Source organism: Rhinopithecus roxellana, chromosome 20 (assembly GCF_007565055.1).
Source record: "Rhinopithecus roxellana isolate Shanxi Qingling chromosome 20, ASM756505v1, whole genome shotgun sequence".
NCBI classification, from domain to species: Eukaryota; Metazoa; Chordata; class Mammalia; order Primates; family Cercopithecidae; genus Rhinopithecus; species Rhinopithecus roxellana.
This window is the reverse complement of record NC_044568.1, coordinates 69,714,418-69,729,044: the sequence shown is the minus strand read 5'-3', so window position 1 is coordinate 69,729,044 and position 14,627 is coordinate 69,714,418. Positions and strand designations below refer to the sequence as shown.

Below are 14,627 nucleotides of genomic sequence, written 5' to 3'. Positions count from 1 at the left end.
TTCCCATCCGTTTTTCTATAAGCCTGACCAGATGCGGTGGCTCATGTCTGTACGCCCAGCACTTTGGGAGGTCGAGGCGGGCAGGTCACTTGAGGTCAGGAGTTTGAGACCAGCCTGGCCGATATGGTGAAACCCTGTCTACTAAAAATACAAAAATTAACTGGGCGTGGTGGCTCATGCCTGTAATCCCAGCATTTTGGGAGAACGAGGCGGGCAGATCACCTGAAGTCAGGAGTTTGAGACCAGCCTGACTAACATGGAGAATCCCTGTCTCTATTAAATATACAAAATTAGCCAGCCATGGTGGCACATGCCTGTAATCCCAGCTACTCATGAGGCTGAGGTGGGAGAAACACTTGAACCTGGGAGGCGGAGGTTGGAGTGAGCTGAGATCACGCCATTGCACTCCAGCCTGGGCAACAAGAACGAAACTCTGTCCCAAAAAATAAGTAAAGAAATAAAAAATAAATTAGCCAGGCATGGTGACGGGTGCCTGTAATCCCAGCTACTCAGGAGGCTGAGGTAGGAGAATCACTTGAACCTGGAAGGTGGAGGCCGCAGTGAGCTAAGATAGCACCACTGCACTCCAGTCTGGGGGAAAGGGCGAGACTCCATAATCCTAAAATTGCTTTACAAGGAAAAGCTTATTAATTACAAAAAGGAAATAAAACAGAGAAGAAGGAGGAGTTGAAAAAGAGAAATTGCTGGTTCTTAGAGCAGCTGTTTTTCTTACTATGTTCCTGGGGTCTCCTGGGAGTGCAGGAACTCCTGGGCTCCCAGCAGCGCTGTTGGCCTGCTGCTGCTGGGGACAGTGATACAGAAATGCAGAGAGGCAAAGCCGAGGCCCCCCACTCCCATTTGCCTCCTTGTTGCCAAGACTGGTTGTCATCCTGCCCCCACGGCCCTCCCACAGCCAAGGTGGACACTGAGGCTCCGAACTTGCGTCCACCCACCCTGCTTCCCTCCTCACCGGGCACCCTGGCCACAGCAGCCCCTCCAGCGCGGCCCCAGGAACTCAATGGATGGGGCTCAGCCCTCCATTGTCCACGGTTCTAGGAGAAAAAACACAATGTGGCTAGCAGAGGTGATGGCCCACTGCTGCTGATGGCAACCCTGCATTCAAAAATAACCCCTGGTGTTGTCACTGCACAGAGAAGCAGGTTGGACCCCACCTGTCCACAGGGCATTTCCCTGGTTCTCAATGTTTACCTTAAGAGTTTGCTGTCAGGCTGGGCGCAGTGGCTCACACTTGTAATCCTGGCACTTTGGGAGGCCAAGGCGGGTGGATCACCTGAGGTTAGGAGTTCAAGACCAGCCTGGCCAACATGGTGAAACCCCATCTCTAATAATAATACAAATGAGCTGGGTGTGGTGGTGGGCGTCTGTAATCCCAGGCACTTAGGGGGCTGAGTCAGAATTGCTTGACCCTGGAAGGCAGAGGTTTCAATGACCTGAGATCATGCCACTGCATTCCAGCCTGGGCGACAGAGCGAGACTCTGTCTCAAAAAAAAAAAAAACCAAACAAACAAACAAAAAACTTGCTGTCTGCAGCCCTGGGATTCAGCAGGCTCCCTCACCTTGGATTTGCAGTGGGGAGCCTGGCTTTTTCTTTTTTTTTTTTTTTTTGAAACGGAGTCTTGCTGTGTCACCTAGGCTGGAGTGCAATGGCGTGATCTCAGCTCACTGAAACCTCTACCTCCCAGGTTCAAGCAATTCTCCTGCCTCAGCCTCCCGAGAAGCTGGGATTACAGGCACCTGCCACCACACCTGGCTAATTTTTGTAATTTTAGTAGAGGTAGGGTTTCACCATGTTCTCCAGGCTGGGCTTGAACTCTTGACCTCGTGATCCCCCACCTCAGCCAAGCCTGACATTTTAACACAGGTGATGCTTTTTATCTGGAAAATGATAAAAGAAGCTTAGCAATAAGTAAATAAGTAATAAGTAAATAGTAAAGTAAAAATAAGTAAAATACCATTTTTCAGGCATTCACGTCATGGTGTTGAAAAAGTAAGGAGTGCGATCAGTTTGAGGTTGGTGGCACCCAGGCCAGCTGAACTAACCTGGAACATTAGGAACAGGCCAAGGCAAGGCCAGTCTCCTTATGCTGCCCCAGATCTTGTTGGCTCTTCCCATTCTTTTATTCTTCTAAATGTCAAAACCAAGAGGGATAAAAAAGATGGGATTTTGGGATAGGCACAGTGACTCATGCTTGTCATCCCAGCACTTTGGGAGGCTGAGGTAGGAGGATCACTTGAGCCCAGGAGTTTGAGACCAGCCTGGGCAAAGTAGTAAGACCCTAGCTCTACAAAATAAAAATTAAAAAATTAGCCAGGCATGGTGGTTCACACCTGTAGTCCCAGCTACTTGGTAGGCTGAGGTGAGAGGATTGCTTGAGCCTGGGAGGTTGAGGCTGCAGTAAGCAGAGATTACACCATTGCACTCCAGACTGGGCAACAGAGTAAGATGGGATTTCAATTGACATTGCCTCATGTGCATGGGTCCATGTGGGTAATCTGCGGTCTTTTAGATCCTTCGGTAAAACTTTATATTTTTTCTCACCTCGATCTTGCCAGTTCCTTATTTGCATCTAGGTATTTTTAAAAATAGTTTTTGTTGTATGATGAATATTGTTGGTATAACAGATGATTGACTTTTGTTTATTTTATCTCATGTCTCATCAACATATTAAATACTCACATTGGTTCTCATCATTTTCCAGTTAATTTTCTTCAGGTTTTCAAATTACTTCAGCAAGGCTGGGCACGGTGGCTAACACGCATAATCCCAGCACTTTGGGACGCCAAGGCGGGCAGATCACTTGAGGTCAGGAGTTTGAGACCAGCCTGGCCAACATGGCAGAACCCCATCACTACTAAAAATACAAAAGTTAGCTGGGTGTGGTGGCGTGTGCCTGTAATCCCAGCTACTGGGGACACTGAGGTGAATCACTTGAACCCGAGAGGAGGAAGTTGCAGTGAGGTGAGAATGCACCCCTGCACTCTAGCCAGGGTGACAGAGAGAGACACCATCTCAAAAAAAAAAAAAATTATTCAGCAAGAATAATTTTTATCTCTTCATTTCTGAAAACTATGTGTGTGTGTGTGTATATATATATATATATTTTTTTTTTTTTTTTTTTTGAGGTGGAGTCTCGCAATGTCACCCAGGCTAGAGTGCAGTGGCACGATCTCACTGTAGCCTCTACTCCTATGTTCAAGCGATTCTCCTGCCTTAGCCTCCCCAGTAGCTAGGATTACAGGCATGCACCACCATGCCTGGCTAATTTTTATATTTTTAGTAGAGATGGGGTTTCACCATGTTGACCAGGCTGGTCTCAAACTCCTGACCTCAAGTGATCCCGTTTTGGCCTCCCAAAGTGCTGGGATTATAGGTGTGAGCCACCGCACCCAGCCCAAAAACTGGAACTCTTATTTTGAACAATTTTACCACATTGGCTAGGCCTACCCCTTCCCTAGAGCAGTGAAGTTGCTGCAGGCCTTCTTGTTTTACTCTAGACTAGACCAGGAGTGGTTCTTGCCCAAACTGTTAGGTGTGATGTTTGTGACAGATTTCTAGTTAGTTTTCTTCTCCAATGGAGGAAGATTTCTTGTGTTCTGTTACCATTCAAATACTATTATGTAATATTTGCTGAAGGCATACTGTTTTCTGGATTTTCTGTTAAGCACTATATTTCCGTAATTTATTTCTCATAATTCTCAATACCAGTATTTCTCCCATTTTACGGATGAGGACACTGAGGCTCAGAGAGGTTAAGTGACTTGTCCAAAGATACATAGCTGGGAAGTGGGAGTTGGGATAGAAACCAATTCCTCACTGACACACCAGTGCTTGTGCTATATAATCTACTGCCTCTTAAGGTAGTTTTACACTTTGTTTTGTTTTTTTGTTTTTTTTTTTGAGACAGAGTCTCAAAAACTCCTGACCTCAAGTGATCCACCCACCTCGGCCTCCCAAAGTGCTGAGATTACAGGTATAAGCTGCTGCGCCTGGCCACATTTTTTTAAAATGAGGAAAGTCTGTTAAATTAGCAAATTATTTTTTAGCATATATTGATATATGATTTATTTCTTTTCATTTATTCAACCAGCAAATATTTATGGAGAGCCTGTTATATGTTCTAGGCCCTGGGGATGTGAAGGTGACCAAGTTAGATAAAGTTCTTGACCTGGGTTTGACGGGTAAGGGATAATGACAACGGAAAGGAAAACAAGTCAATAAGCAAGGCAGTTTCTGCTGGTGGTTAGTGCTGTGGGTGGAATAAACTGTGAGTGACAAAGAGGCCTGGAATTCTAGGGGGAGGGGGAGCAGAGGTGGTAATTGGGGAAGACTGCTGTGAGAGGCCTCTGAGAAAAAGCTATCTAGGAGCAGAGAGGGCGACAGAGAGTCATGCAGAGAGCTAGGGGAGGGGCATTTCAGGCCAAGGAAACAGCAGGTGCTCAGAGGAAATGCTGTTGGAGCACAGTAAGTGAGCAGGTGGCACCACCCCCCTGGGATGGGAAAGCCAGTCACCGCTGTTGTAAAGAGTTTGGATTTGTTTTAAGTGTGGTGGGGAGCCACTGGGGGGAGTGACATGAGCAATGGATATTAGATCTCTCCTGGAATCCATGAGCTACACAAAACGATTTTCTGATATTGAACCAACTTTGCATTCTAGAATACAATCTTTCATTTATATTATTAAATAGAAGATGTATATATTCCATATATGTAAAAAACACATGGGCTAGCACAATAATAGATATGTAAGTTAATAGAACAGGATATAGAGGCCAGGAACAAATATATTTATATTATCTACATATTAAGGAGTTTGGTAACATGACAAAAATAGCATTTCAAATCAGTGAAAATGGCATTGGGGCAATTGACCAGCCTATGAAAAATATTTTCCAGCTCTACTTCACATTAAACACAAAATTTATTTTCAGGTCAACTAAGGAGTGAAAGTTGTAAACACAAAACCATAAAAGCACAATTTAAAAATATGAGATAGTATTTTAAAATATTATTTGGGTAAAGGCTTTTTACAGTGAGACATAAAACTCAGAAGTCTCAGCCTGGGCAACATAGTGACACACCATCTCTACAAAAAAAAAAAATAGCTGGGCCTGGTGATGGGCATCTGTGGACCTAGCTATGGGTAGGCTGAGGTAGGAGGACCCCTTGAGCCCAGGAGGCTGAGGCTGCAGTGAGCTATGATCGTGCCACTGCAATCCAGCTTGGATGACAGAGCAAGACCCTGGCTTAAAAAAAAAAAAAAAAAAAAAAAAAAAAAAAATTCATGAAGAGGGAGACTAGTATATTTGCCTTAATTGAATTAAAATATTAAATATTTAGTTTGATTTTATATAATTAACCTATTTATAAGTAATAATAGATGCCATAAAGTTGAAAGAAAAACCATAAGCCAGGAGTCAACACTTGCAACATACATGAAAAAATATGAACATCCTTAATATATAAAGAATGGTGATAAATCAATAATAAGTAACCAAATAAAATTATGAACCCCAAATGAAATAGAAAAAAGGACACAGAGAATTCATCGAAGTATAAATGACCAAGATATTGAAAAGATGCTCAGTGTCACTAAGGATGAAGAAAAAAGCAAAAGAACAAACTATCATTTTTCATATGTCTCTGGTGAATATTATAAGAACATAACAGACTGCATTGGTGAGAATGTGGAGGTAGTGGGAATCTTTTTTTTTTTTTTTTTTGAGACAGGGTCTCACTGTGTCACCCAGGCTGGCGTGCAGTGGCACGATGAGGGTTCACTGCAGCCTCAACTTCCCTGGGCTCAAGTGATCCTCCAAAGTAGCTGGGACTATAGGCGCACGCTACCACACCCAGCTAATTTTTATATTTTTTGTAGAGACAGGGTCTTGCCATGTTGCCTAGGCTGGTCTGCAACTTCTGGGGTCAAGCAATCTTCCCACCTTGGCCTCCCAAAGTGCTGGAATTACAGACATGAGCCACTGTGCCAGGCCTGTAGTGGGAATCTTAATACATAGTGGGTGGAAGTATAAATTAGTATAACAATTCTGGATTATAATTTACCATTATCTATTGTCATGAAGTATCTTTTGTCCTAGATATTCCACTTTTGGGAATTTATCCTAAAGAAATACGTGACCGGGCGCGGTGGCTCACGCCTGTAATCCCAGCACTTTGGGAGGCTGAGGTGGGCAGATCATGGGGTCAGGAGATCGAGACCATCCTGGCTAACACGATGAAACCCTGTCTCTACTAAAAGTACAAAAAATTAGCTGGGCGTGGTGGCGGGCGCCTATAGTCCCAGTTACTTGAGATGCTGAGGCAGAAGAATGGCATGAACCTGGGAGGTGGAGCTTTCAGTGAGCCGAGATTGCGCCACTGCACTCCAGCCTGGGTGACAGAGTGAGACCCCGTCTCAAAAAAAGAAAAAAAAGAAAAAAAAATATATGTATATGTGTGTATATATATATAGATATATGTGTGTATGTGTGTGTGTGTGTGTGTGTGCCAGGCGCGGTGACTCACACCTGTAATCCTAGCACTTTGGGAGGCCGAGGCGGGCAGATCATCTGAGGTCAGGGGTTCGAGACCAGCCTGGCCAACATAGTGAAACTCCGTCTCTACTAAAAATACAAAAATTAGCTGAGCGTGGTGGCACACACCTGTAATCCCAGCTAGTCAAGAGGCTGAGGTGGGAGAATCGCTTGAACCTGGGAGGTGGAGTTTGCAGTGAGCTGAGATTACGCCACTGCACTCCAGCCTGGGTGACAGAGCGAGACTCTGTCCCCCCTCCCCCCCAAAAAAAAGAAATATGTGGACAAGTTCCTTATTTCTTTATGATAAAGATGTAGCTATAAGCATTATCACGGAAGCCAGAAATTGAAGGGGAATAAAACTAAATTTCTATCAAAGGTAATTGGTGAAGTAAATTATAGTCTGGTTATACAGTGGATTACTATGTGATCATAAAAAAAAAAAAAAAAAATTGGCCAGGCATGGTGGCTCACATCTGTAGTCCTAGCACTTTGGGAGGCCAAGGCATGCAGGTTGCCTGAGCTCAGGAGTTCAAGACCAGCCTGGGCAACATGGCAAAACCCGGTCTCTACTAAAAATACAAAAAATTAGCCTGGCATGTCTGTAGTCCCAGCTACTTAGGAGGCTGAGGCACGAGAATCGTTTGAGCCCAGGAGGCAGAGGTTGGAGTGAGCCGAGATCATGCCACTGCACTCCAGCCAAGGCGAGAAAGTGAGACCCTGTCTCAAAAAAAATAAAAAATAAGGTCAAATTACATGTCAAACTGGAAGAATGTCTACAGTATATTTTTGTCTTAATATCATAAAGGTTTTAATCACTTTCTTTGAGGCATGATTTATGTACAATAAAATGTATCCATTTTAACACTGTACAGTTAGATGATTTTTGACAAATGTATACACCTGTATAACTACTACAACCAAAATAGTCAACATTTCTTTCTCCAATAAAATGCTCCCTTCTGTTTTTGTTTTGTTTTGTTTTGTTTTGTTTTGTTTTGTTTTGTTTTGTTTTTTGAGGCGGGGTCTCGCTCTGCCGCCCGGGCTGGAGTGCAGTGGCCGGATCTCAGCTCACTGCAAGCTCCGCCTCCCGGGTTTACGCCATTCTCCTGCCTCAGCCTCCCGAGTAGCCGGGACTACAGGCGCCCGCCACCTCGCCCGGCTAGTTTTTTTGTATTTTTAGTAGAGACGGGGTTTCACCGTGTTCACCAGGATGGTCTCGATCTCCTGACCTCGTGATCCGCCCGTCTCGGCCTCCCAAAGTGCTGGGATTACAGGCTTGAGCCACCGCGCCCGGCCTCTTTTTTTTTTTTTGAGACGGAGTCTCGCTGTGTCGCCCAGGCTGGAGTGCAGTGGCGCGATCTTGGCTTACTGCAAGCTCCGCCTCCTGGGTTCCCGCCATTCTCCCGCCTCAGCCTCCCGAGTTGCTGGGACTACAGGCGCCCGCCACCGCGCCCTGCTAGTTTTTTTTGTATTTTTAGTAGAGATGGGGTTTCACCGTGTTAGCCAGGAGGGTCTCGATCTCCTGACCTCGTGATCCACCCGCCTCGGCCTCCCAAAGTTCTGGGATTACAGGCTTGAGCCACCGCGCCCGGCCCCCTTCTGTTTTTTATAGTCTATCCTGACCACACTCCTCTGGCCCTAGGCCTTTGGTCTACTTTTTTCACTGTAAGTTAGTCTTGCCTTTTCTAGAATTTCACGTAAAACGAATCACATAGTATCTATGATGTATTTTTATGCGGAAAAATATCAAGATGCAAGGCTGGGTGTCGTGGCTTATGCCTTTAGTCTAGCACTTTGGGAAGCTGAGGAGGGAGGATCACTTGAGCCTGAGTTTGAGACCAGCCTGGGCAACATAGGGAGACCCCTGTCTCTACAAAAAATACAAAAATTAACTGGGCATGGTGGAGCGCACCTATAGTCCTGGAGGCTGAGGTGAGAGGATTGCTTGAGCCCAGGAGGTTGAGGCTGCAGTGAGCCATGATCAAGCCACTGTACTCCAGCCTGGGCAATAGAGTGAGACCCTGTCTCGAAAAAATAAAAATAGTCCAGGCGTGGTGGCTCACGCCTGTAATCCCAGCACTTTGGGAGGCCGAGGCGGGCAGATCACCAGGTCAGGAGATCGAGACCATCCTGGCTAACACGGTGAAACCCCGTCTCTACTAAAAATACAAAAAATTAACCAGGTGTGGTGGCAGGTGCCTGTAGTCCCAGCTACTTGGGAGGCCGAGGCAGGAGAATGGCAGGAACCCAGGAGGCGGAGCTTGCAATGAGCCGAGATCATGCCACTGCACTTCAGCCTGGGCGACAGAGTGAGACTCCATCTCAAAAAATAATAATAAATAAATAAATAAATAAAATAAAAATAAAGGCCAGGCACAGTGGCTTACGCCTGTAATCCCAGCACTTTGGGAGGCCAAGGCGGGCGGATCATGAGGTAAAGAGATGGAGACCATCCTGGCCAACATGGTGAAACCCCAGCTCTACTAAAAATACAAAAATTAGCTGGGCGTGGTGGCAGGCGCCTGTAATCCCAACTACTCAGAGGCTGAGGCAGGGAATTACTTGAACCCAGGAGACAGAGCTTGTAGTGAGTCAAGATGATGTCACTGCACTCTAGCCTGGGCGACAGAGCGAGACTCTATCTCCAAAAAAAAAAAAAAAAAATCAAATATCTAGGAATAAATCTAGCAAATATTTGCAAGACTTCTATACTGAAAACTATAAAACATTACTGAGAGAAATCAAAAAACATTGAAAGGAGGGATGGAGGCTGGGCGTCATGGATCACCCCTATAATCCCAGCACTTTGGGAGGCCAAGGTGGGTGGATTGCTTGAGCCCAGGAGTTTGAGACCGGCCAGCCCGAGCAACATGGGCAAAACCCTGTCTCTATAAAAAGTAGGAAAAAAAAAAATTAGCTGAGCACCGTGGCACATGCCTGTAATCCCAGCTACTCAGGAAGCTGAGGTGGGAGAATTGCTTAACCCCCGCCTTCGAGGCCACAGTGAGCTGAGATCTCACTACTCCACTCCAGCCTGGGTGACAGAGCAAGACCCTGTCAAAAAAAAAAAAAAAAAAAAAGTTAAGCTAGCAACTATCTAAACATTAAAAGGTAAGTCAGCCCAAACGAAGTGGTGCTGCTGTCTGCCTGGTAAGCCAGAGGCCAGGACACGGGGGCCTCTGTCCTTCTCTCCATTGTGTGACATTAGGGTGTGGCCAGGTGGACACAGCCTCCTGTTGTTGGATGTCTAGGTGCACCCACCAGGTGACCAGCCCTGCTGCGGACAGCAGGAGTGGCCTGGAGGATGAGAGGACTGCATGGAAGAAGTCCCAGCCCAAGGCCTCTCAGCTCTGGTGGGGCATCATCTGGAGTCTTACTGATTGATTAATTTAAAATGTTGGTGAAATACACACCACACAAAATTTACTATTTTAACCATTTAAAAAATAATTTTCCTTAAAAAATAGAGACAGGGTCTTGCTTTGTCACTAAAAAATAAAGACAGGGTCCTGCTTTGTCAGCCAGGCTGGAGTGCAGTGGTACAATCTTGGCTCACTGCAGCCTTGACCTCCTGGGCTCAAGCGATTCTCCCATCTCAGCCTTCCAAGTAGCTGGGATTACAGGTAAAGACCACCATGCTTGGCCCATGGTAACCATTTTATCTTTTATTTTTAATTTTTAACTTATTATTATTATTATTTATTTATTTTATTTATTTTTTTTTTTTTGAGACGGAGTCTCGCGCCCAGGCTGGAGTGCAGTGGCCGGATCTCAGTTCACTGCAAGCTCTGCCTCCTGGGTTTACGCCATTCTCCTGCCTCAGCCTCCCGAGTAGCTGGGACTACAGGCACCCGCCACCTCGCCCGGCTAGTTTTTTTTTTGTATTTTTAGTAGAGACGGGGTTTCACCGTGTTAGCCAGGATGGTCTCGATCTCCTGACCTCGTGATCCGCCCGTCTCGGCCTCCCAAAGTGCTGGGATTACAGGCTTGAGCCACTGTGCCCGGCCTATTATTATTATTATTTGAGACAGAGTCTCACTCTGTTGCCCAGACTGGAGTGTAGTGGCACCATCTCAGCTCACTGCAACCTCTGCCTCCTGGGTTCAAGCAATTCTCCCACCTCAGGCTCCTGAGTAGCTGGGATTATAGGCACCCACCATCAATACCATTTGTATTTTTGCAGAGACAGGGTTTCACCATGTTGGCCAGGCTGGTCTTGAACTCCTGACTTCCAAAGTGCTGGGATTACAGGTGTGAACCACCACGCCCGGCCTTGTGGGCCATGGTTTTTAAATAACCAGTGCTCCTCCTGACCACCCAGAGATTCGATTGGTCTGGCGTGGGCCACGTGGATCTAGTTTAAACTCCTCAGGTGATTCTAACCAGAGTTGAGAACCACAGGACCTGAGCAGGGCTGGGAGAGGAATGAGGGAGGGACAGTGCTGGCAGGAGTCATGTGTGCCTGGGAAAGCAGGGCTGGCGAGCACCCCTGCCTCTGTGGCCTCATTAGTCTCTCAGTGTTGAGGGTCACCACTCCTTCCTGACCAGACACCCACCCCTCTTTGTGGGCCCATGACCTTGGGTCCAGGGTTGCCAGATACAGCAAATTAAAATACAAGACAAAGCTGGGCGCAGTGGTTCATGCCTATAATCCCAGCACTTTGGGAGGCTGAGGTGCGCAGATCACCTGAGGTCAGAAGTTCAAGACCAGCCTGACCAACATGGTGAAACCCCATCTCTACTAAAAATACAAACATTAGCCAGGCATGGTGGTGGACACCTGGTAGTCCCAGCTACTCTGGAGGCTGAGGCAGGAGAATTGCCTGAACTCAGGAGACAGAGGCTGCAGTGAGCTGAGATCGCACCACTGCACTCCAGCCAGGGTTTCAGAGCAAGGCTGTCTCAAAAAATAATAATAAAATAAAAATACAAGATACCCACAGATACTTAAATTTCAGATAAACGACATAATTTTTAATATATAGTTCATGTCATACTGGAGACATATTTATACCAAAGAAATGGATTATCTGAAATTCAGATTTGACCGATTGTCCTGTATCTGATCTGGCACCCCTACTCAGGCCCCACTCAGATGAAACTGGCTTTCACCCTCGGACACTTTCCCTAAGAAGGACAGAGGAGGGGTGAACCAACCCCCGCATTGCCAGAACCTCCCAGGGCCAGCCCCAGAGGCTGATGGGGGTTGGTTACCTGGCTGCCACCACTGCCAGGCCCTGCACACAGCCCTGACATCCGTCTGGCAGGCTGGAGCCTTCCACAGACCTCTCAGCAGAGTGAGGTCGCGAGGCCACAGACACCACTTTGGATGACTAGTCAGGCAGCCCCTGTGAGTGCAGCTGAAAGACAGACTGAGGACAGGTGGGCCTCGGGTTGCTTTGGGGGATCTGAAGACCAGAGGTCGATCCACAGCTGGTCTGAGCTGCCGTGAGCAGGGTGAGGCCAGAGGGATGAGTAGGTGCCACTACTGCCTCCTCCCCGGGAGCCTCCCAGGTAGCACCAGGGTTCACCCCTAGATCTTTGTCTGTGGGCGAAGGTGGACCTGAGGCCTTCCTGGTGTGGTTTGGGCTCAGGCCCAGTCCCTCAGGTTCAGCAAATGGGCTGCTGCCTCATTCCTGAGAAGCCTCAGCCCTGACGGACTCGCCGCCTCTGCCCATCACCCGCCCACCTGGTCTGTGCCTCAGTCCTCACAGGGACCTGCTGGGTCCTTTCCTGCCACTTGGCGCCCAGGTGGGACCTCCCGGTGCTGGCCGCCTGCCTGAGCTCCCGGTATCTCCCGCTGCGGCTGCTTGGACGGTCCTTTCTTCCCACACTCTGCCCCTCTCCCCTCCCAGGGCCTCAAAATTCAGGACTCGGTCCTCTCGAGGTGGCCCCAGTGTCATCACTTGAGCTCAAAGCCTTCCCGAAGGAAGAGGCACCTGCACCTCAGGGCCCCACCCTGCTCACTGCACGGACCCCTAGAGTCCAAGGGGTGGAGAGGCCCAGCCCTGGGGAGCCCAGCACCCTGGGACAGAGCGGGGAGTCGTGCAGCCTGTGTTGGCCGACAGTGAGCCCCAGGCTTGGGGGCCACCTCCAGGGAGGGTGCCGGAAAGGACACCAGAGCCCCTGGAGCCTGGCCATAGGGGAGGACCCTGCAGCCAACACCCAGGCTGGCCCAGGACAGTGGCACTTCTTCCAAGAAGGCCTCTGCAGTTGTCCTCTCTCTCAAGCCTTGTCTCACCCAAGGCTGTGGCCGGGAGAGGCCCTGGGGCTGCCCACTCACCTGGGGGCGGCGCCTGCACCCTCCCTGCCCCTCATGACCTGGCCCCTCCTGTGTTGTCACCTCCATCTACAGGTGGGGAGAAGTAAGTAGCCTCGGCCGGGCGCGGTGGCTCAAGCCTGTAATCCCAGCACGTTGGGAGGCCGAGGCGGGTGGATCACGAGGTCAGGAGATCGAGACCATCCTGGCTAACACGGTGAAACCCCGTCTCTACTAACAAATACAAAAAACTAGCCGGGCGAGGTGGCGGGCGCCTGTAGTCCCAGCTACTCGGGAGGCTGAGGCAGGAGAATGGCGGGAACCCGGGAGGCGGAGCTTGCAGTGAGCTGAGATCCGGCCACTGCACTCCAGCTTGGGTGACAGAGCGAGACTCCGTCTCAAAAAAAAAATAAATAAATAAAAGAAGTACGTTGCCTCCCATGGGGGGGTCCCAGTGCCAGGAAGGGTGTCCAGGTCTGCTGATTCCCTGGGCTGTGGCTCAGCATCACCACTGCCCAGCATCACCACCACCTGCCCCTAGCACCTTCAAGATGCTTCCTGCTCCTCCTGGGCCATCACTGGTACCTGGGGGAGCTGGGCTTTGTCTCTGGACCTGTCTTGGGCCATCCTTAGGCACATGTCTGTTTTTTTCTCTTTTTTTTTTTTGAGATGGAGTCTTGCTTTGTCACCCAGGATTGAGTGCAGTGACTCGATCTCGGCTCACTGCAACCTCCGCCTCCTGGGTTCAAGCGATTCTCCTGCCTCAGCCTCCTGAGTAGCTGGGATTACAGGCGTCTGCCACCATGCCTGGCTAATTTTTTTTTTTTTTTTTGTATTGTTAGTAGAGATGGGGTTTCACCATGTTGGCCAGGCTGGTCTCAAACTCCTGACCTCAAGTGATCTGCCTGCCTTGGCCTTCCAAAGTGTTGGGATTACAGGCATGAGCCACCGTCCCCGGCCACGTCTGTTTTTTCTACAGCATGAGCCAGTCCTGCCCCAGGAGACACCTTGGAGTCTCGTGGAGTCTACCGAGTCCCCCTCCCCAGAGTAGCTCAGGCCTTAAGGCCACCATCCTTCCTGCTAGCATGCCTTCTCCCTCCCCTGCCCTGCACTGAGGTCACCTGGACCCAGCTTACCTCTTGGGCCTCAATGCTACACCAAGACTGGGGGGCCTGGAGGCTCCATCTCTGTGCTCCTGGGCTCAGCCCTGCTCCAGCTGGGTGGTGGTAGATGCCCTGGGGATCCCTGTGCCAGCCCGAGTCCTCAGGACCAGGGATCAGGGCGCTTACCACACCAACCGACCAACCATGCAGGGGCCGAGAGTAGTGTAGCCGTGACTTTCTGCAGCCCCGCCGAGCCCACCGGCTGTCCCTGCAGCTCCGGGTCCTCACCTCTTCCTGTGCTGGGCTCCACCTCAACCTTCCTTCCTGTCTGATTTCAACAGCCAACAGCCTCACAGACACATCGAGGAGCCAGGGCTCCCTGGCTTGGTCACCGCCCTCCTGTAAGTCAAGTGTGGCAGCGATACTGGGGGTCTTGACTCTGGGACTAAGTGTCCCTGCAGGTGGCATGCTCAGGATAAAGTGGCTGGTGCCAAGATTGTTGACACATCACCTCCATCCCGCCACAAAGGAAGCTGCCCTGCCATCGATAAATGCTTGTTTTCAGGCGGGTGGTGGTCAGGAAATCAAGTGAGCAGCCTGAGGTCACGCAACTAGAAGGTGACCCCACCAGGACTGGTCTGCGCCCTCCCACCTCCAGGCCATGGCCTGCCTTATTTATTTATTTATTTATTTATTTATTTATTTATTT

General features: G+C 48.8%; 1 protein-coding gene across 5 annotated transcripts in view; it reads right to left on the bottom strand.

Moving 5' to 3' along the window:
* NLRC3 (NLR family CARD domain containing 3) overlaps positions 1-14,200 on the bottom strand; it is a 42,317-nt gene extending 28,117 nt beyond the window's left edge. For 4 of the 5 annotated variants that reach the window (XR_004055392.1, XR_004055393.1, XM_010376040.2 and 1 more), the window contains exons 1-2: positions 13,952-14,200; positions 971-1,052 (exon numbers count right to left, since the gene is read on the bottom strand). The gene's annotated coding sequence lies outside the window, so the exon portion shown is untranslated. The remainder of the gene's footprint in view (positions 1-970; positions 1,053-13,951) is intronic. The other variant, XM_030924712.1, reaches the window with a different exon arrangement.
* Positions 14,201-14,627: the final 427 nt, after the last annotated feature.